The 22,338-nt window shown below is 34.5% G+C and overlaps 1 protein-coding gene across 2 annotated transcripts in view; it reads right to left on the reverse strand.

Moving 5' to 3' along the window:
* LOC105154091 (CD151 antigen) overlaps positions 1–22,338 on the reverse strand; it is a 127,595-nt gene that overhangs the window by 90,308 nt on the left and 14,949 nt on the right. For both annotated transcript variants that reach the window (XM_011069367.2, XM_087406940.1), the window contains exon 2: positions 746–841. The gene's annotated coding sequence lies outside the window, so the exon portion shown is untranslated. The remainder of the gene's footprint in view (positions 1–745; positions 842–22,338) is intronic.

Raw genomic sequence — 22,338 nt, forward strand, 5'->3', positions numbered from 1 at the left:
GGTCGCGCAAACAGATCGCGCGTCGTAATGCATGTCGATTGTGCCACGTTCAGAATGTATTCCCTTTTACCTTTGCACGTTGCATTTTCGTAACTATCTTTCTCTCGATTTTCCTTGAAAACGATCAACCGTATCGAAAAAGGCAGAAAATCGCGTGGGGCTCTGAGAGAAATATAATATGTCGCACGTATTCTCCTGACAATATATAAAATAGACATACGTATACTCTGTATACGTATTGCTGACAGTAAAATTTTAGCTATATCCTTTCACATTTAAATCGCCAAACAATTAATAAAATACAAAAAAGAATTTATTATTATTCATGGTCGTTATCAAAGATACAGTCATAAATATAAAGCACGTTCAATTTATTTCATTTTCTTATAAAAGGCGATAATAAAATCAAATATGGGAAAACAAAGAAAAACTAATATAAAATATTAAAATGTTATAAAACAAATATTACTTTTTAATAAAAATTTTATTTTTCAATAAAATAAATATTACTTTTTAATAAATTTCAATAAAACTTTATAAATTTATTTTTCATTAGATATACAACGTTTATGTCAACTTGTAAGGGTGCTTTTTTTGCCAAGGCATGTAATTGTAAATAAAACATTGTCGAAGAGCAAGTGTATTATCGATAAGTACATCGATGACCGCTCGACGTCCGAAACACAATTTATTGTGTACAAAAAAATCTGTACGCCAATAGAAATTCAACGTGATATTGACTCACCCTATGTCATTGGCGAACAACGTCCAATTGATCCTTGACGCACATGTCTATTTCAAAGTCCTCGAAACTTTCTACTTCACGCGGCGGCTATTCGATCTGGAACAAAAATTTTAATTATATTTAACCCCAATGATCATCAAGCGTGCAGAATAGCGCATAGTTTTGAGTTTACATTTGCCAACGGCTACGCCACGTGAAATTTTATCTACAAAGTCAATAACATCGATACATGGGAGAAATCCGATATTTGATGACATTCGAACGTGCCCCTTGTATCGAATGCTTTTAAAGCCCAGCGTATGTTGCACAAGTAAATTAATCACGTCGCGTCGCGTATTTTTATTCGCGCGCCAACGGTTAAATTTATCGTGGGAAAAAGTTAAAGCGTACGAGGTGGAGCTCACGATTCTGTTAACAGAATGAATATCGAAGCGCAATTAACTGCAATTAATCTTTGTACTTATACAGGTTATTCACAAACTCCAGGATGTATACGCTTAAAATTAAATGAAGAGGTGGAGGTATAATGTGCTTGCAAATAGGGTGATTTACTACGTTTATTTATATACTGTGCTTATACAAATGCCGGGAATTAGGGAGATAACGTGAAGATTACGATGAGAAAAGTAGCTGCTTCTCTGGTGGTTAACACAGGCAGTAAACTACCCCTTTACCTATATCGTCCTACCACCGCGAAAGGGGAGCAAGTTATAAATGCCCGGAACAACGTTAACTCGTTGCTGGCTGCGCCATGCAAACGCGATCAGATTTACGGGTATTTACGGCAATGAGCTACGACTTACTAATATGAGTTGACTGCACGGACGTAATATTAAAACGGCTTTCAAAAAGGAAGAAACGACGAATATCTGGCAGACGTACACGAGATTATACACGAAATGTTTCACTACGAAAAGCCCGATCTTATCTTCGCTTGCAAATAAAAAGAGAAAATTAACATTTCAACTGAATTATATCTTAAAAGGAAAGGTAAAAACGTTACGTTAAATATTGCACGATGCATCAACGTAAAAATAATATAAAAACATTTATATAATAATCCATCTTTCCTTATAGTTTTATTTATTGAAGGATCGATCGTAAAACTTCTCCCACGGAAAGTTAAGCAAATTTTACCTTCGTCTCGCTGGATCTATACATTGCAGACATTTTATGAAATGGCTCTCGAAAAGTATAGGAGCTTGCTTCTCCAGCAACGGTTTAATATCTATATTTTCGCGAAGGCATGCCGCTGCATAATTTTGCATTGTAACGGATTGTTTTCTTTCGGACGGATATCGCGTCGTGTTCGGAGGACACCGCGTTGCACTTTGCATTTTTCAGCGAGTCATACGGAGTCTCATATGCTGCAGCCGAGCGGCAGTATCAGCTGCGACTGCAAATCCCCGGCACCGGTGCATCATCCGGGATGCAGAAGGAACAGAGACGATGGTGCATCGGGGACAGCCCTCTTGGGCCGGTCGACTTCCGGTGCACCGTCTGCAATTCTGTTTTGTAATATTAAACTCGCTCGGGGATGAGTATGCTCCGCGCGAGGCGCACAGAAGAACGATAACGTTCGGATCTATTGGGGAGGAAAAAATAGTATACAGTAAGGGAGGCAAAATATCCTGTAAACTTCATTGAAAGTGAACAACTCTTCGCTCTTCAAAGATCCGTTCAAAAGCATGTTCACCCTTCCCTTCGACAGCAGAACATTTTTCCCGAAATATCAGTTGATAGAATATAAAAGAGATTTTCACAACAAAAAGAGATATATTTTAAGAATGAAAATTACACTATTTCTATTTGCCCAATAATATCGTTTCACGATAAAGAGAATATGTAAAGTACACATTTTTGCAATTACCGATTTACTAGATACAGAGTGAATACTAAATATTCGCTAAAAGACATTTTTGGAAAGAACCAAATTTTTCCTTCAACACACTTTGACACTTGGTGTCTGTGAAATCAAACCGTTTCAGACATATGATTATATAAGTTTTCATCTTAAAATTGTATGAGGTATCACCCTTTAAGATCTTTTAGAATAGTTACCCAAGTAACACACAGCGCTTACAAAGCGTTAACAAAGCGCTAAAAAAGCGCATGTAATCGCTTTTTTAGTGCTTTGCAAGCGCTGCTGTGCTACTTGGGTGGTATATGGGTATTTTTTCGGAAAGAAAATCAGTGGAGAGAATTTGCGCAACACCTACGTGGACAAGGGTATGAAAATGTTTGCATAATTCTCGTCAGGAATTCTTAATATCCGGGTTACATACATTTATTCTCGCCTCTCCAGAGAGGAATATCTTCCTCTCATCTGGAGCAAATTAACGCGAGAGCACATCAGCCTCACTTCACATGACGCAGGAGGTCGGAGTGCGTCATAGTCAGTAAAAACACATTAGCTAGATTCATTCCCGCTTCGTGCGGAATACACTCGCAAAATGTTCTTTGTAGGATATGAAAAATCGTAACAACGAAACATACGCCCGCCGGGAGCGGATAGTTCCCCGGTTGAAGGCGACGTTATCTCAAAAAACGACATATTGTTTATACACGGCGACTATCTTCATCATCTACGAAAAGCGCGGAAGATTATTACGGGTTTTTTTTTTTTTTTTTTTTGGAATATATTTCCTAAGTATTTTCTGCGGAGAAAAATCGCAACGTTACATATTATATGACATTGGTGTAACGCGACACGTTTTATCTCCTTTATCAGACTTTTACGTTTTATCATTCCATCCGCGATAGGCATTTCCCCGTGGGCTTACCACTCTCATCTCGTCCTCTCAGCCGCAGTAATAAAACAAATCGAGAAAAAAAGTTAACGTTCTCAGATTCTTGAAAGTTTCGATGTTCAAATTGAATGTCAAAGAATCGCAAAAGTAGGATGGACATGAGAAAGAGAAAGTCAGGCAAGACATTTCGGAAGACAAAACTGATGTAACAAGACGAAGAGAGTTTCATGAGGGAACTGTTTCTTCTGCTGGAGACATCAAAAAGATCCCTTTGATTCGCTCTCATCGTAAATCGTCAACAATATCCGATATATCAAAACCTTCGTATAGAAAAATAACAAGATCTCTTTAAATATGTTACACGGCCGGAAGATAAAAATAGATATATTTTAAGACATTTTTTTTCATAAAATAAATAAGCAATACAAGCAATTAAATAGCTCGTTTAATAACCCCGCATTAATTATTTATTACATTATATTTTCAACAGTCTTTAAGTGAAGATTTAAAGCGTACAAAACGTTTACTGTAATTGGCAATATTTGGGGCAATACTTCACGATCCAGTCTCAACCATTTACCAATCGAAAAAATCTGGTCGATGGGAGCTCGTTCGGTTTATTGCGGGCTGAAATAGAGAATGAAAATCCCTGGCTGCCGTGAATAGTAATCCGCGTATAGACTACGGCCAGAACGGTTTCGCTCGGATGTCTCGATTATCCGAGCAATGTGCAAGTCATTTGTACGATATTCAAATATTATATGTCTGCCGTGACACGGCCAGTTTCATGTTTCATCGGTCCGCAATTTCGAATTGCACTCGATCTTCCATGTCGCGTCGTGTCTCATAAATGAGTTACGCTCCCTATGGTTTACAAAATTTACATGACGCCATGTCTCTCGTGAACGTTTTAGAAAATATTCCGCGAGAAAATCTCGAGTTGCTGACCACCGTAGCATCGAAGTAGACCGGGTATAATAAAGTTGAAAAAATAAATGGGGGTCGAATGCTGGTAACTTTGTGAACGTTTATTTTATGCATTAAAATAATGAGTAAATTTAATTAATATAAATGTCTGTATATTTTAATTGTACATTTTATTTATATAATATGTACTACGAATATATTTTTGTCGCTGGATATGTCATATTAAATGTGCTGTTGAAAATGCGCTGCATGCTTGGTTATTAGAAAAAAATGTAAAAAAATTGTATAATATTAGTTAACATATACGATTATTATATTTGTGTCACGCACATGCTGCGATCCGTACGAATCAATCTACCGAAAAGAAAAAAAAAGAATAGAATAAAAACGTCCGTTATGTAATAAAAATAGAATTCAATTCGTATTTCGTAAAATGGAAAAATGGAAGACAAGAATTGGAGAAATAGATGCACTCCGTGTTCTCCGAGCATGTATCTCCGCATTTTTTATAAATATATTCCGATTCGTGAGAGCAATATTGAAAATATCTCCTTTGAGGGATATTACGCAATGTTTCCTCCCCGTCAACTTTTTTAAATATCTATTTCATGCTAAAATAATCCGTTATAACACATTGCAGCCGAATATATTCTCATGCATACATGATGCAAATAGTTGTCGAATAAAATCCAAGAATATACGAAATTCTAGAAATTACATCTATCTTTATAATAAATTTATAATCTATTTTTTCTCTGTAAAATCTAATTTTCAATAATTTACATTTCTAGCTCTATTAAGAATCTCAAATCACATTTCTTGAAAAAATTATTTTCATTTCAAACCTCAAATTGAAGTTCCTCTTAAAAATAAAAGAGTTTACAATAGGTATACGTATTTTATATTACTTATTATTTTTTTAAATCTATCAACGTTTAAATAATCTATTAATCAAAACACGGCATAACATAATTTATGAATGTTAGAACAACTTATAAGGTCTTTTGCGTAAGGATGGAGAGAGGAGAATCAGGATCCATCGATAACTCACGCTTACTTTTCCAACTAGTTTTTCATTCAGTTATCTTGACACAAGTCTATATGATATCCAAATATTAGATATCCCACGCGCGGTGTCGGCTATTCACTTTTCATCGATTCGCCGCGATCCGGAAATTTACTGGATCTTTCGCAGAGCAGTGTGCTGCAGGCCACAGCCAGATCCGTTTTATCGTCGTCCGTAGCGAGTAATAAAGTTTTCATCGTTTCGACCGCCGGCTGCGCGGAAATGCAGTTTCCCTGTTAGCGGCTGAGCGTACACACAGTTTCGAACGGAGAGAACGGGCGGAAGCACAGCATGGATTCGGCAGTAGATCGACGGTCATTTTAATCAATCAGCTATCTACTTGCCGTGTAAGCAAGCTTCGAAAGATGTAAAGTAGCTAAAGGAAGTATTTTAAAGAAAAAAAACGATCAGTGAAGGCGTATAAATCACATTTACAGACCTTAATAAGATTTCTTTTACATTCTAATTTCTAATCTACACGGAAATCATGCTAAAGTATCTACAAAATTCAGTAGATACGGATCTGAAAATTTTGTTTACTCAAAATAATTATATAGCTTAAATTGATTGTTAGAATGTTTTACAACATTCTGGAGCATTGTTAACAATGCTTAAGTGTTCTATATAATTTGAATAGTACCACACAACGAAATTATTTTCAAAATTTATAATTAGCTAAATTTTTAGATATTTTTAGCAAAATTATTCTTTTCGTATATTAATTTGTGTACATGAGTAATTCAACTTCCGTCCGGAATCTCAGTAATGGTAACGAAATTGTAGGTATGTGTTAGTTCCAATGTAGATTTCTTTTTAAATTTCTTTTTCTAAGCATTCCTTCTTTATACGCTGTCACTTCTTCTATCCTTTTGGCGACGATACTGTGCCTGAAGAAGGCACAGGTCTTTGGGTTGGTGTCGGAGTCATCGCTCAGTGATAATCGCCCCGACCTCCTTTCTATTCCTAACTTCTGCACAGCACTCATATCCTTGAGATTTGAAAAACACGTGTCACCGAATTGAGCTTGAAAACGTCGTGAAATTTCTGAAAGCTTGATCTTATCCCTTCTTCATCTCTTCTAAGTTGTCTAACGCGTAGTACTGGACCTCTGCTTAAGCCAAAATCCTTGGGCAAAAGAAGAAAAGAAGAAAGGACTTTTGATCAAAAACTTGATGACACAGCGTATACTCGAGCGTATATCTGATTTTCTCCCTATGTTTGCTGCTATTATTCTATGATCACAATGCACCTCAGATCTACGAGAGATATGAAAATTCAGTACTCCGTCGTTTCTTAGAGAAGTCGAAAACTCCTGACAAAGTTATTTATGTATATGCAGTGTATTCTCTTAGAATTACACATACTACGTATCTTTCGATATTTGATGCATCGAAATGCATCTAATTTTTTATCTGCTGTAATCCATTCAATAACAAAAATTTTTACGGTAATGTGATTTATCAGAAAGGATTGTTCTCAATGAATAGCGGAGCGGCTTGAAGATCTTAGCCAAAGCTCGGCTTTCCGAGGAATGGTTTCTATTGTGTTTCTTCAACAAAATTCCCGAAGCAATTTCGAAAGCAGCACACAAACGAGTCGCCAATCGTTTCAGGGGGAGAAACTTTCGTGGACTAACTCCAATTTTTCCGCAACGTCCGATGACGGCGATACGCTATATGCTGCGTTTCTACGGCTTTTAACCAATGAATTTCTCTCTGCGTCGGCAAAGCGAATGCGACTATCGACCAACGGCTATGTCTGATGGATTCTGAGTTAGCGCTCTTCCCGCTTCATGAAGAACCGACATAAAATCCGATTACATTTTATTATTCATTTAATTCTCCGAACTTAAACTCTTTTTCGTTCAGCACACGACGCATCGCTGGATTATAAGATTATAAAGAATAGCAAAATAGGGATGAGCATGAGAGAAAGAGAAAGAGTGAGAAATAAAGTAAAATAAAGATACAAATGTAAGCAATTAATCGAAAAGACTGTAATGCTGATTATAATAAAGAATTTAGTGAAGAAAAAAATTATAAATATTTCAATTTTGATTGCCGGCGCTATTGTATTCGCTGAAAACAAAGTTAAATCTATTAGAACGTTATATTGGTCTGTTTCGTTACTAGAATTGAGGTTTCTATGTTTCTAAACCGTCTGATTGCTCTTCCGTTCGACAGGAAATTCGAAGACGATTTCACTTAATGAAGTAAACGCGGATATCCCGTCGGGGACAGCATCGCTTGAACGCGATTGCCTGTGGCATTTTATCAGTCGACATTTTCCCATTCAATTCTTTACCGCGGTTATCGTTACCACTTAAGATACGTTTCCCTCTAATAGCATCTATTAAACCGGTAATCAGCTCTGCCGTATTCTAATCACGTGAGCAAACTTTCGATATTAAATTTTTTGTTACGATTATCGTTCACATCGTTCCATTCCAAATCTCTCTCTCTCTCTCTCTCCTCGAGACACGACGTTTAATTAATAACCAAACTCACGACTGTCGCTTCGAAATAGCGCTTATCACGAACATATTCAACGCTGGCTTGCAAAGTCATAACAGGGGTCAATTCAGAAAAGGTGGCTATACTGACAGCGCTACGTTGTCTAACAATGCGGTGGACACTTCGCCGTAATTTGGCCAGCCAATAGCAGGAAGATAACTACGTTATGTGGTATTTCGACCTGCCTTGAACGGGAGACATTCAGCAGGGTGGCAGAAGCAGACCCCGGGGAGCAATTCACTTACATTGCTAATACCCACCGCTGGTCGTGCATCGGTGGGTAGCAAGTATTCTATTAACATCGGGATACTTTGACAACATCAGTCCTAAGGATATTCACATCTAAAATACAGGGACTGCTTAAAAATACATATCGTCGCGACAATTTTAATTTCATGTAATATTAAAATATTAACAGAAGAAGGTGACCGATATCGACATTATTTGTCTTTAGAAACATAGATACAAATGAAAAAAAAAAGTGCCTTCTATCAGATAATATAGCAGTTTTAATAATACTGTTTGCAATTTTGCAATAATTAACTTTATCATAAGATAAGTAAAAGTGAACAAACGACAAAATGGGCAGTAGACAGTAATGCCATATTTCTATTTTTTTTCTTTCACAGTAGTCATCTGTATAAAATATCTACAAGTAAATGTATATAAGACTTTCTAGAATCTTTTCATTTCTAAATGTTTTTCATTCATATATATGCATACTTTATGCTGTTTTGCAAGACGCAAACATATAATAAGAGAATTTCTTTTTTTCAAGATTTTTCCATAAATATAAAATTCCTTTCAAAGTCGATACGGCCATTTATATTATAACGCAATATACCTATAAAAATTAAATCAACTTATGATCTGTGCGCCAGTTTACTCTGTACTCCTATTTTACATTTAAAATCATATTATAAAAAAAAATGAAAAAGGAAGAATATAAATAAAACTAATTTATAAAACTAATAAAAAAATATAAAAAAACGATGTAATATTATCAATAACGTAGCCACTATTTGAACTATACAATTTGCAAAAAAAAATCATAAGAATTTTTATATATTTTCGTATTTGTAGAATTTTTATTTTAAATAAGTAAATAATTTTTTTCAGTATTAATAAAGTGTAGTAGTTAGTTACCAAGAAATAAGAAGGTACCTCTTTAGAAGATCTACGTCAATAATGGCAACTTTCCTCTACGAACGAATATTTGTTATATAAATAATATGCTTTATTTAAAAAATATTAATGAGGAGCTCTCGACTACTAGAGAGAGTTTATTAATTTTATAAATCATAACGATACGTTATTTTTTTTCCTCTTTTATATCCACAAATTCTATATATTCTACGTTATGACACGATTGTGCAAATATGTAATTAAATCGGAGCACCAACAATTTTTTTTAATAAACAGATTAATTAATGATTCCCGAAATAATTGGATTTGCGCGCTCATCTCCCATTAGTCCAAACTTTTTAATTTTTTTTAAATTTTTTTAGTCACAAATAGTTATCCGCATTCATATTTCACTTTTATCAATAAACGCGTTCATTTATTTCTGCAAAAAATGAACGATTTTACTGAAATATCTGACAATTTGGCTAGATATGGATTTAAAAATAATTTTGTTTGGATCATCAAAATATAATATATGCTAAATATATTTAAAGACGTATTTATCGCTAAAAGTGAATACGGATCAGAGTTTGTAAAAATTTCAACGTTATTCGCATCTTATAAGATAAACTTGATTAAATTCCTGCCCGCATTACAATACATTGTATTCACAATTTATATAGCATCGTTTATAATGATATCTGTCACAGCAGCACAATAAAGCGATCAGTCCGGATCGGACTAACGTACCGAGACTCCATTGCCGCGCGTCCAGTTGTCCAGTTGTCCAGTTGTCCAGTTGTCGTGGAGCCCGTATAATCTTCGCGACTACCTCAATCGGCTGAATCAATGATTGCCGAGGCAGAGCTCACGATAACATTCATGAATTCACGGATCCATCGCGGAGTATGAATGCGAGTGCGAGTGCGAGTGCGAGTGTGAGTGCGAGTACGAGTGCGAGCTCGTGAGATACCAGGGTGCGATTGAGGCAATCGGAACCACTTTGACGAGGCGCGACCCTTTCATTAAATATAAGAGCAAAGGGACACGATTCATTTGAGAAGTGGGACGAACGGATTAGATCTCGCGTCCGTTACATATAGGTACGGCACCGACAGCTGTGATTAGCAAAATGGAATTGGCATTGGTAAAGCTCAGTACCCCGAATCATGGTCCATTGAGAACAGGATCTCCGTTCATGTATGTGGATAAGTGATGTCTATTGTACTGCATTAAGGAGCTGTCATTAACACGCGCATGTCATTTGCGTGAGATACGGCTGTTTATTGGCGTCTGCTAAAATATATCGTTTACCTTGATAGAGGCTTAATTGATTCGTCGGAAAGTTCTTAATTACGAGCGGCAACGAGTGCGAGTACGTGCTCGTGCGTCAGCCACGCAGTGGTCGAGCATTACGACGTGGTCATTTTTTTCGATTGCCACGGATGGTTTAATTAATTTAGCGTCGCCCGCCGTCTGCAAGTAATACAGAAATAGCAGCGAACCGGTTTATTATATACCTCGGCTCGACGTGACGATATATACGATATACGTATACGATCTGCTAATTTATTAAGTGTTTTTATACAATTTAATATTTCTCTAAAACTACGTTTCTCTTCATTACTTACGATATTTGAAAAATACTTTATGTTTGTATAAACGAAATTACAATTTCTGTACGCCAATATGACGTTCGATTTTCAACGTTTCGAGTTTCAGTTCTGCTAACTGTGAGACGTTTAAATAAAGGAGAATGTAGGTAAAGGATTGCAAGATCGACAAAGGGTTCGCCTATTCGTGTATTGCGATATTGGGGCTCGTGTCACGATTCACATCGTGACTCACGATGTATTATTAGCTGTTCATTCTCTCGTGATCTCTATGTAAGGAACGACTATAGCAATTGTTCCCTGATGTTTCTCTTCATGATCGACTTGTCTGAACTAGCGGGAACTAACAAGAAGTAGCAGAGCCGTGGGGGATGTGCTCAACACAGCTCAAAATTCGTCTTCAGTTAAGCATTTATTTGCAAAGATACATATTTACATATGTATATGTATATACATACGTACAGGTTATATCCGTATAATGTCGATAACATTTTTTCTTATTTATTTTATTTTGATATAAGACAGATGAGAAAGAAAAGTTAGAGAGCAATAAAAATAAAATTGTAATAGAAATTAATTTTCCAATGTACTAATATTACTAGTAACGGTTCCTCAATTTCAAAAGGCGTAATTAATGCGACAACAGCGACAGATTGTTGTCGATGCAATTACTTCTGAACCTAGACTGACTTATAATTGGAAAGGCCATTAAGAAACTAGCAAGTCAATAGCGATAAATAACAAGAAAGTTCAAGGCGAATGATAGTCTTATAATTAAAAGAAAACTTCCTAACTTATATTTGACTTACAATTGCAATTATTTACTCGTAACTATTAAAAAGCCGAATGTTTGAAAATATGTGATTATTAAAGAGGATTATTAAAGAAATCACTAGCAAGTCAAAATAACAAGAAAGCTTAATGCGAATTATAATCTTACAAATAAAGGAAACTTGCTCACTTGAATATAAATTTCACTTATAAATTGCAGTTATTTATTTGTAACTATTAAAAGTTGAACATCCAAAGATGCTATTAAGAATTATAAAAAATTACTAGGCAACTAATATGATAAATAACAACAAAGTTCACAAGGCAAATTATAACTAAAAGAAAACTTTCTAACTTGAATTCAAAATTGTAATTACAGTTATTTAAACTGCGAAAAAGCCGAATGTTAAAAAATGTACGAGTATGAAAAACAATTAATCTGCGCTTTGGCACAATCTTGCGCTTGTGTACTTCGATCTTTTGCGACGAAGTTGTACACAGCCTTTCCTATGAGATGTGCGATCTTAATCGGCTAGGTTGAAGTAAATGAGACTAATTAGGATTTAACGTATGCGGTCGAGCTAATGAAGCTCAACGACCGGTGGCAAGTTTGCACCGGAACCAGTAGTTGGCGTAACCAAGGTAACTTCATGCTCAAAAGACGAGATATAGCTTCCTGCCGTGTGTCTTAATGCGCTTTAGCGACTATAAACGGCTTAACAGGAGGTTGACGCCACAGCCATGTGCCAAAGCGATGTCCGGATAACACTTCAATTAATAACAGCACTTAAATTCGCGTAAATGTCGATGTCACATATGCCATACGTTATAAACAAGATCTAAAGCTATGGATTATCGAACGTTCAATTTAATATTATCATATGTTATTTAAATAAAAGTCTTAGAGTTGAGAGTCATCCCAAGGATGAGTCTTTTCTCGGAAAATTAAATGACACTTTCTATATGTATAAATAGCGAAAAATTATTAGCAATTTCAAAAAGAAAAACACATGTATGTGGATGTCACTTTTAAGAACGTATCGCTTATATATCTCAATATACGCGATAAGAGGATAGAATGTGTCAGGCGACGCCGATGAAAAGTTGCTTGATAGAAGCGTTGATTTAAAAAAAAAAAATAGGTGTAAGTTGTGCGTGATTATTTTTGTAATGTGATACTTTCATGACGTTTGTTACATCATCAGAGTGCTTTCGCGTATATCACAGGTATATTTTTCTAAATTTCTATAAAGTAGTACACTCGTAAAAGTATGTAGATCTGAGAGAATTAAGCGGTCTAATAATACTGAATGTTGTAACTTGTTACCAAGATCTAAATCAATTACTTTGACTGCAATATCACTCATTTAGGTAACGTATAAAATTCGCAAAAGTCTAATTAATTTTATTTAACTATAAATAATCTTTTGATAAACATTTAAAACATTGAAGAGATATAAATTACATTAAGAAATAATAAAATAATATATTCAATTTATAAAGATAAATTTATTATGCTAAGTTTATTAAGTTCAATACCGAAAGCAACTGGATAGTTAGAGTTAAAAGAATTTTACGCAAAAGTTATTTGATTGATATACAGGAAACATTCACTATTTATAAAGCAAGATTTTTTATAGTCATTAGTATTAATATTTGTAAAATTATTTATATTAATTATTGCAAATTCTGTAGCTTCTGATAAAATAATGAATAATGCATATAGAATTAATTATTCACAGTTAATGACTATTCTATATTTAATAAAGTTTCATAAAAATGGATGATTCATTTCAAATTTATTTGATCAAATTTCAAATTACAACTTAATTTAGGGGAACAAAACAAATACTTTTATATATTTTTTTCGAGAAAATTGGTATATATAATTTATGTAATTTATGTATTTTATGTAATAAAGGAAAAGGGCGTAGCTATAGAATAATAATTAATAATTTGAATTGGAAGATTAAGAGGGCGATTGAGTTATTAAAAGAAAAAAAAGAATTATTCTGTTTAGCATAACCGTGTATCACGAGGTCGTTCCCACGGCGTTGGGACGCCCGCGCCGAACAGACGATGTCTCGTACTCCTTCGAGGTTAGAACCATTTCCATGAAAGAACAGAGTGCCGTGTCAACACAACACAACTCTCTAACAAATGGCGTATGTGTGCGAGACTACGTATATACATGCGGGGAAATAACGTTCCGAATGAAAAATTTCGAGTTTCAAAGTATGAACACCCCAGAGGCAGAGGCGCAAGTAACGTCTATGAAAGAATCCAAACGGTCGGAAAGAAATTTCCCGCAGATTTAGGAGGCGTAACAGGTGATTCTTCCTCATCGCAAGACACGTCTCCGTGGCATTTTGAAATATGATTCAGCTACGACCTTACGTAGCTCGCGTGTCGCAATTAACATTGGTGAATAAAAGCAATAGCCATTCATTACTCATCTTGGTAAAAAGTGGTGATTTATACTCGCTACATGAAATACCAAACTTAACCGAAGGATATATTAATTATTATAATCTTTTGAAAATCTTCAAAAACTTATAATATCTTTTTACTTCATAATTTTTTATTAAGTATATGATAGATGATATATTTGTGGTATATAATTCATACACCAGATCACATTTTTTACATATTCTTGGCATGTTGTGTGCATGTGTGTGTTCATTTTTAATTATGGCTTAAAGCACTTTTCTTCATCATGTACTTTATTATCCTATTACCTATAATGTATACTTTTTATCAAACTGATGGATATAAATAAAGTCGAAATGTTTTTATTACTCTTCTGTTTTTCAGAGAATAAATTAATTCTTATTTCGTAACACATTCATTATTACTCGTTTCTTACCGTTATCTTTCTTATTTCGTTTTACAATTTTACGTTTACATTTTCTTTTAAAGATTTTTTTAAACACAACAAAAATTTGACGAATTTCGTTTTATATTCAAATTAATATCTTTGCGCTAATTGAATTGTTTGTACGTATACTGGTGCCATCGTGCAAGTTGTTCTACAGAGTTCGGATTAAATTACTGACGACCCCTCTCAACGATTTTCGTATCGCTCAGATGTCGCCTTTCATTCAAATGGAAAAAAAGCACCGTGTATTGCTACGACATGGTGATTTCTCGCGCCTGCGTTCACCGCAGATCAAGGGATTATACTTAACCCTGACGGATAGGATAGGAAATATGAATCCCGAGAGATGTTCTCCTCTCTCTGTCCCTCTCTATACTATCTGAAGGTTATGAGACCCACCGCGTGCTGGGTTCGTCCAACCACGTAATTCTGTCCTTTCAGAAGAATCTCGACAGGTATTATTTCCTAGCAGGTATAAATACCTGGGAGTCTAGCGTACGCTTCCTAACGGAGGAGGGTCACCATCCGCTCGTAGACAAGCCTATTCCGTCTCGATGCTTCGACGTGAATGAACAACGATGGTAATCGCTCTAACCGAAGAAGTGTCATAGTTGTTTAATCGATATCAGGACGATGGCTGTGATATTTTTAAGAGTTTTTTTACGGATTTATATAGAATAAATCCTCAGAAGTAAACAGTCCTCACAACTAAATATTGCTCTCAATTAATAGGACACAGAGAAATGCAAAGTACAGTTTAGAGCTCAAGAGAACAATTATATATTAACAGTATTTCGTAAGGTCGTTTTAAATCAACAAATTTATAGATACTCAAATATATTTTTTATTGTACATATAAAATGAGATTATTTGCTATAGCAGCAGCAAAATACGATTATAACTTCGTGGAGAATTGAAAACAAATTGCATTTTTCTATTTTATTCTAACAAGAAGATACACATAAAATAAATTCTTCATTAAAAAGCACAAAGAAGGATCAGTCTCTCTCTTGTTTTTCATCTAGTGCTAATATCTAATTTAATTATCTCGAGGAAAAATTAATTACTTGTGTGTTACAAGTAAATATCATAATTGGATGAAGAAAAGTGCATCCACGATCACGTTCTTTTAATAGTCATATTTGCAAATGAGATTAGATACCAAGCATTTATTAGCCTTAATCCCTCCTCTCACTTTTTCTCTTTTACAAATATAATATTATTTATAATACTCGTAATCAAGATCTAACACACTGTATGGAAAAAGAGATAAATTGTGTTCTGAGAAACTCTTAAAATCATTGAACAGAAAACGAAGCGTTGATTGCACCGAAAATTTGTCTGCGCTCTTTTGCCCGGCTTTCTCTCTCTTTCATTCCGTCGTCATTAGCAACATCCAATTAACGAATATTTTCAATTCTTCAAAAAGGGTTTTCATCACGGACGGAAAATCGCGCGTCACGTTCAAACGGGCGTGCGAACACAGCGAGCAGATTTTTCTCTGTTTAATGGCTCTCTATTCTCTCGTTCGTACACTCGATCCGTTGATTCACGATGCGATTCGACGCGTTGTCAATTAAACCAGTGCAAGAACCAATGACCGGAAGTAATAGTCTATCGAGAATCATGGAAAAGGTCTCTAACCGAGATGCGTGTCGATCTGCGTCGTGCCCCGCGGAAATCTTTTAATATTCAGCACTCACTATTATCCTACGTGTAAATTTCCCGTAGACATGTTGCTAAATAATATTATTCAGTCATATATTAAAAGCGTCGTTACTTTAGTACGTGTAAAAGATAACAAGCGATAAAAGTTTTAACATAAAACCATAAAGATAATAGAACAAAATTATTTTATAATTGCAATAACTATAAAATAGTTTAATCAACTATATATACATTGACCGTGTTGCGATATACACTACCAGTACTAAAAATATGTAATTATACTATAATTCACGTTGTATTACGTACCTATAATATTAAATTTTACTGGCAGTGTATATACAGTCTGTTCAATAAGAACGTGATGCTCATTATTCTACAAAGAGCGACCGTAGCGATATCTTCCTGAACTCGTTTGAACCTTTATTTCGTGCTCTTTTGCACAATATATCCTACCAGCACATTGTGTAGTTTACGTCAGCGAATTTATTATTTTTACAATGAGTGCCAAATTCTTGAAGCGATACGAGGCAGTGTTCTTAGTGAATGGAATGGCCGGCAATGTCCCCAGATGCTAATCCCATTGAAAATGTGTGGTCGTACATGAAGATGAAACTCAAAGGAAAGCCAGTGTACACGGTGGAGCAGCTGTCATTTCAAATTAAGAAGATATGGCGATCTTTGCCAAAGAAATATGCAGATAACCTCGTCGAAAGTATGAAAAAAAGGTGTCATGCAATAATCAGTAATGGAGGTGATTGGACAAAATACTAGGGTAGGTAATTGCGCAATAGCGCTAATAATGTGTACTTCAAAAAAAAAATAAAAAACTGTCTAAATGTTTATAGTTTTTTGATTATGGCAGACACTTTCTTATTGAACAGACTGTAGGAACACTCATTGACTTTACATAAAATATAAAAAAATATATAAAACTTGTATAGTTGTTACCTTCAAAGTTGCTACTATTATACTATATATCTTTTTCTTCGAGTGCATAACGAACAATATTTAAAAACTCCAGTAATACATTGTTTCGATACATTACAATTCACGTGTTTGCAGCTCCGTCGTGCCGAACAAATAGGATTGTCAATCATTTACCTCTTGAACTGGAAACTTTGCGAGGGCAACTTTCGGTCAATCGCTCATTATGCGTGACAGCAGCTGACACATCTCTCCGAGAGCATTGCGAGGACGTAACTCTGAATTAATGTAATGTGGACAGGTCGAGATATGCGAAGCACAGAGACGGGAGGAGAAGCGAGCGAGCGGATACCTGCGAGCATACGCGCTGTTTCACACGTATGTACACGAGGTCGGATTTATGTCAACGTATCTATTAACCATGCAGTATCGGCGAGCCTCGCCTGTCCGGCGCGAAAGCGCGATCGTATAAGCGCGAAACGCAGCCATACGCAAAATCTCGATGCACGACCGACTGGATTCACATTGTGAACGGATCCTTAAAATCGGAACGCGGGACGTGAGTACCGACTACGTCACGCCACGCGCCTACGCACGTGCGTGCCGTAGGCGGCTGGCTGACGGCTGACGGCTAAAGGCGGACGCTTTTTAAACACGCAGGGTATTAAGACGTTTTCCGGAAATGGTCGTGGTCCAAAATATACTGGTTGTAGTGGAAGAACATTAGTCTGCGCCCGATTTATCAGCCGTGAGCGCCAGCGAGAGCGATTTGTGATTAATTTAACGCTTGGTTGTACATTACGTTTGCTGTGCGATGTCGTATATCTATTAGTGCGTTCAGTGCATGCATGCGCTTTTTCTGTGAATTATAATTTAATTTGTTATCATCATTGTACAAGTTTACTGACTCGTTATGTTTATTTTGATGCGTGACGTTGATATTTTATTAGGGGGGAGGGGAGGTTTTTAATAGATTTATTAGAATATATAGTGAGTGTAAAAAATATTCCTGCATGGAAAGTACGGTTTTGTTGGAATATTTAAAAATTTAAGATGCAGATTTGAAAATAATTCTGTTGATATCAAAATAATTATGTAGGACATTCAAAGTAGGTTTTAAAATGTTACAACTTTAATTATTTTGACGATCTAATTCTAATAAAATTATTTTCAGATCTCCACATCTTAAGATATTTCAGCAAAATCATTTTTTTTCCGCATATACAAGGGAAATTACTTTTTTAAAAACTTTATTTTTTTTGAAAATAAGTATCAATTAGCAACTTATTAACAAAGAATAAAATAGATACTTCTCAAAACTATTTTACCTAAAAAAATGTGCAATAATTAAAACATATTATCTTAATAATAAGCGATAATGAAAAATTATATACTGTAATATTGTATTTGTTATTTGGATGCATAAAAAATATTCGCACAAGTGAGAATTTAGCTTCTATAATCATGAACACGGTTATTTTTACAAAGTTATTTGTTTACCTATATTAGGACAAAACCTACTTATTACTAATAAATTACTAATTAATGTTTATTTTCTACAAATAAAGTTAAAAAAAATAAAGTTTTAAAATAAAATAAAGCTTTTTTTAATAATAAAATAAAAAATTTCTCACATACAAATACTACTATATAATTTGTCACTAAATAACTGCGAATGTACATCAAAATTTAATGCCACGCAAAAATCGAAATATATATATCATAATATCATATGTAATTCATATTGTTATTATATTTTGTACATAAAATCTGCAGGGCAAATTTAATAGTATTGCTAATATTTTTTTTAGAATTATAACTTAAGAGGTTATAACGCTCTCATTACAATATACTTTCATTGCAATTCAATTAATTTAGTAGTAAATGACGTATAATGTTCTGCACGTGACTCGAATGAACTGAATTAAAAAGAAGCTTAAATTAGACTTTGGCAGCTCTTCCGATCTTCAATTAAGTTTGTCTGACCGTTCCCCTCCTTCTCTATTGATTCCGCTTCGCTTTATTTAATTTAAACGAGAAGCTGATACTTTGGTAAAACTTCGTTTAACTCAATTTTCATTGTCGTTGATGCGCGAAATATATTTAAAGCAACCATCGTTCTTTCTTTCTGTGGATCTTATCTTCTCTGTCATTTTTAACACTACGAGACAACTGCCATTTGCATAAAAATGAGAAACTCGCGCACGAAGAGCTCTGAATATTTGATTCGGCTAGAGATACATTAATTCCATCTAATAACATTAATCACGATCAAAGTATACGAAATTGCTATGAGATCGCGCGTCATAATTAAAGTTTCAAACCTTTCAAAGTACCCACTTTTTTTATCATTAAAACTTCGGAGTTGATTCAATCTCGCCGTGAGATAAACGCGTACATCTGAGTAATTTTCACATTAAAATAATCTCCCCTGATTTAATTAATTTATTTTCAAATTAACTACAATCAAAAGTCACTTTACTTTATTACTTTCCGTATTTCGAATTCCTGAAAAATAGCAATCAGGAGAGCAGGAGGAAGGAATCGATCATCAATACATCGTGTTATCTCGGCGTGAACGGCATGTGAGACTTAACTTTCGTTTAACACGACCACGCAGTTCTCGCAGTGTACAACACTTTCGGTTCGCTAACTTCGGTCGCGACGTTTGAATTATTCAGCGGAATTATTTATGAAGTTTCGGGACGACGAGATCGAAAATATATTAAATTCACACGCGGCCTCGTTCGCGGCTGTGCGCGAATTGCTAGTTCATATAAATTCATCACACTTCATGTTTATATATAATTCCAGCCACGACACGCAACGGTAGTACGTGTATTTATTGAGAACGATGTTTTCCACATAATACGCCTGCATAATACTTAATAGATTTACTCTTTACCGATTGGAAGCCCGTCTTTACGAGATATAAACTCACTGCCTCATTAATTGCGATCATATCTCTCATTGCACTCCAACGGGACTGCAATGCGCGCTCGTAAGTGTAATTGATATTGCGTTAGGATTAACGATAATTTAAGTGCTTTAATTGGATTCCCGTTGTAATTCACGGCGGGTAATTATCGCTTTACAATTCGCGTTGCATAATCCGAGTGCTAATGCGCGATCTCAAGAATGACGACCGCAAAAAAATATTTATATTGATTAAGTTAATGCTTTGGAATGCGAGATATCATCAGGACTTTATCCGCGATTATCTAGAGAAAAGAATATAAAGTATCACAAGTTTTCCAATTTCTTTTTCATATATCTGTACACATAGGTCAATTTTATCTGATATCGATAATTTTTTGCATTCAAATTATACAGGATATCTTATAAAGATTTCATAAATTGTGTTCTAATCAAAATTTGCTCAGATATCATTCTAAAAAATTATTGCGTTAAAGCAGACGACTTTGGGATCTCCTCAAAATTTTAAGTCCAGAGTTCTGAGATCATTTTGAGAAAATCCTAATATTAAAATGTCGAAATTGTAATAATTTTTAAATTATAAGCATTTAAACTTAGCGAATCGTATATTACCTAAAGTAGTATGCCAGATAAATATAAAAATTTGTAATTGAGCTCCAAATTGTATTTATTCAAAATTTTCATATAAAAAAAAATGTAATCATATATTCATTCAAAATTTTGAGTTTTCAAAAAATATTTATTCAGAAAAAACTATGAATATTTAACGAGTATTCATATTTATTCAAAAATATAAACTGAAAAAAAGCTCCAATAAGCAATCGTTACCTCTTAACTATTGTATAACCGATACTTTGATGACTTTAAGTAAAAAAAATGAATTTTATTTATTTTTGTAATATTCAAATTTTATAAAGGAAACTTAGAAATTTTGAAAAATATTTTAGGAAGATATACCTTTTTTATTTATAAATCTGTCTATTTGATAGAGTGCCATACATATTTCGATATAATTCCGGTTATATGACAGTAACGTTATAAATATTTTATAGGACATCTTGGGCGCGACGTTCATTATGGTCTATGGACATTAAATTCCGAGATATATTATTTATTCTCAATAGAAATGTCTCTGTTTAATTTATAGGTTAAACAAGGACGCCCATCGTATAAGTCGCGGACTACGCGATTACACTGTAATCGCGTAGCCATTGTTTTTATAGATTTCTGTTTTTTATTTTTGTAGGCTTGCAAGCTATGTGCAGATAATACAGAATAAAAGTGAATACGAAATGAAAATATTCGTAATCATATTAAAAAAATATTCATTCAAATGGAATGAAAAAATATTTATTCGTTTCTTAACTAATAAAAAAGAAATATGTTCGAATGAGTATATTTTTATTCATTTTTTATTCATTTATTCAAATATTAGATGCATTCCTCTCGGACACACTAACCTAAAGTTTGCGCGTTCAGATGTGGTAAATGCAAAATGCCAACGACAAGCGTTGTTACAGTACACCCTGTATATCCAATTTTTTTCATTTACATTTTTCGCGGAAATTCGCGAAGCACTGCCTTGGGAAATAAAATGAGGAGAAATAAACATCAAAGAGATGTAATTTGTCCAATGAAGAGACGGGAAGTAGCTTGATTTCGTCTAGACTATATTTTTAAGTGGAAACCGTAGGAAAAGTCTTTTCATTGTCTATCCAACAAAAGTCCAGCGAAGAGATCTGTATGAATACGTAAACTATGCAAGTCGTATTTTAGTATCATGCATCTCTACACACGCATACTTCCGCGCATATATCGAAAAAGTATACTGAAAAGTTTTGTGCACAAAGAATGCCGAGACACGTCGTAAAACGTGCTCGTCATGCAAGATGATGCTTTCCGCGTTAACTTTGTTGATAAAATTTCACAGTGCCATAGCATTTAAAAGGTCTTGTCATAACTCTTAGATCCTATAACTTTCGTAATTCTACTTTTAATTGATTTATCTTATATAAGTATTATTATATAACAAACCTCGCGATATACATTCTAATAAAGACGTTGATCTTATTGCTTTTCCGTTAGCAAGCTCAGTTTTAGAAAAATGAACATTTTCCCGTATATCTTGCTTCAATACGTAATATTAAATTATTATTCGATCAAAGAGGAAGAGAGAGAAAAGTATTTGAACCTTAAAATCCAAATATTTATTTGAGTCTCGAAGTCTTTCTAGACTATTCCACTCACAGGCATATTTGTCTTTACGGAATTCGATTTTATATTATATATATATGTGTATATATACCATGTACACATATCGAATCTCAAAGTTGTGTTGCTACTACTTGAAAAGGAGTGTTTTAATTGGCGGCATAGTTAGAGAGAACAGGCAGCGCATCACCAATTTGCATGGCGAGGCAG

This window comes from Acromyrmex echinatior, chromosome 6, assembly GCF_024713525.1.
Source record: "Acromyrmex echinatior isolate Ae372 chromosome 6, ASM2471352v2, whole genome shotgun sequence".
Lineage (NCBI taxonomy): Eukaryota > Metazoa > Arthropoda > Insecta > Hymenoptera > Formicidae > Acromyrmex > Acromyrmex echinatior.